The sequence below is a fragment of the Phytophthora infestans genome, genomic scaffold (assembly GCF_000142945.1).
Source record: "Phytophthora infestans T30-4 supercont1.88 genomic scaffold, whole genome shotgun sequence".
Classification (NCBI taxonomy): Eukaryota; Oomycota; class Peronosporomycetes; order Peronosporales; family Peronosporaceae; genus Phytophthora; species Phytophthora infestans.
The window spans coordinates 240,419-242,092 of record NW_003303671.1 but is presented as its reverse complement, the minus strand read 5'-3'; positions in this window follow the sequence as shown (position 1 = coordinate 242,092).

Here is a 1,674-nt window from a genome sequence, read left to right as displayed (position 1 = left end):
GCCACTTGTTCCTGGTGGATCTGCCCAGCTGCCGATACCAGTTCCTGGCTGGCCCCGCTAGAAGATCCGCAAAGGTCAAACACTTCTCAGCATCCGACGCTTGATCTCTCATGAGGGCCGACTTAACTTTGCTGATCCATGTTCTCGCTCGGTCCTCATCTTGATCCTTGCCCGTGAACTCCTTCAGATCCGATATGGCTGAGATCCGTACCCTCTGGATCATGGACGATCCACCTGCCCCGGCTGTGGCTGTTGCTACCACTGCTGACGAAGTGGATGGGCCATCCAGATCATCTGGGTCGAGCTCATCATGGGAGTTGTCTCCCTCCACGGACTCCAGCTCCACGTCTCGTGCTCCATGTTCGTGGAGCACTTGCACTTGTGGCACGGGCGCTCTCATACCCTGTTCGGCCAGGAAACGACTCATCGCAGCTTCGAAGTGTCGCTGCAGGGTGCCCGAGGAAGTGTCGGAAGAGCCTGTGGCCGTCTGGTCCACTGGCAAGACCGGATCCGTGAGGCGATTACCTTGAGCCCGATCTGACGATAATCCCACTAGCTTCTTGCCGGATCTGGCTCGATCGTGGCTGGATTGTGTCAGATCACGCGTAGGGCCTACTGGATCCCGAGCCTTCGCGCTCACAGGGACTTCCTGTCCTCGGCTCCTCGCCCGCGCTTCCAGCATGGATGCCCCGGAGGTTCCTAAAGTCATGCGTCGTGGTTCGGACGACGTGTCTGACTCATCCTCAGCGGCCGGATTCGTAGTTCGAGGATGCAGCTTGGCTGACCCTCGGCGACGACACCGGATCCATAGTGCGCGACCTTTCTCCGGTGATGGACTTAACTCTGGCAAAGAGATCTCGCGTCGCGGATACTATGAGATCCAGGTCTAGCTCGAAGATATCCTCTGCGTCGAACACACCAGCCACGATGCCTGCTCCGTAAGCAAACGTAATAGATCTTTGACTGCCACCAACTTGTTCGCCGTTTTCGTTGGTGCTCTCACCGGTTCCCTTGGATCTTCGATCTGTCGTGGATTCAGGATCTGCATGACAGGATCTTGATGCAGGAAGTCGCGTAAAGCTCGGTGGCGATACACGAACTCGAGATCCTTGTCGAACCAGCTTGACCTGGATCTAGCTTGGTCTTCTTCCGACTCTGGAGCTTGCATCTTCTTCCGCGTAGTCTTACTCGTTTTCGTCTTCTTTCTCGTTTCTTCGACTGGCTTGGGTTTAGATACGGTGTTGACTTAACCGGTGAATCTGCAAATGCATACCGTTTCGCCTTCACTTTCCCTTGTTTTGTTAGCGGATCTTGACTTGCGTCAAGATCCGCAGGGGGCCCCCGAGGGGACCTGGAGAGGATAGAGAGGTTTTTCTTCTAGATCCGGATCCGGATCCACCTCTCTTTCGTCGACAGAGTTCCTCCCAAAACCCCATCGATCCGCGGATCTTGTTTCATTCAGCAGCGTCTTCGTCGATCCGACCTCCGACGACGCCTCTTCCCCTGGCTCAATCTTCACTTGAGCATCTTCTTGGGACTCACGGTGAAATCCCTGTTCGAATCCGGGCACGCGCACCATTGTGTGTAGCGGATCAGCAAATCTTGCGAGAATGCCGGGATCCGACTTTACCATTTCCGCCAGACCCCGACCGACCGGAGGGGGGTCCCCCGAAG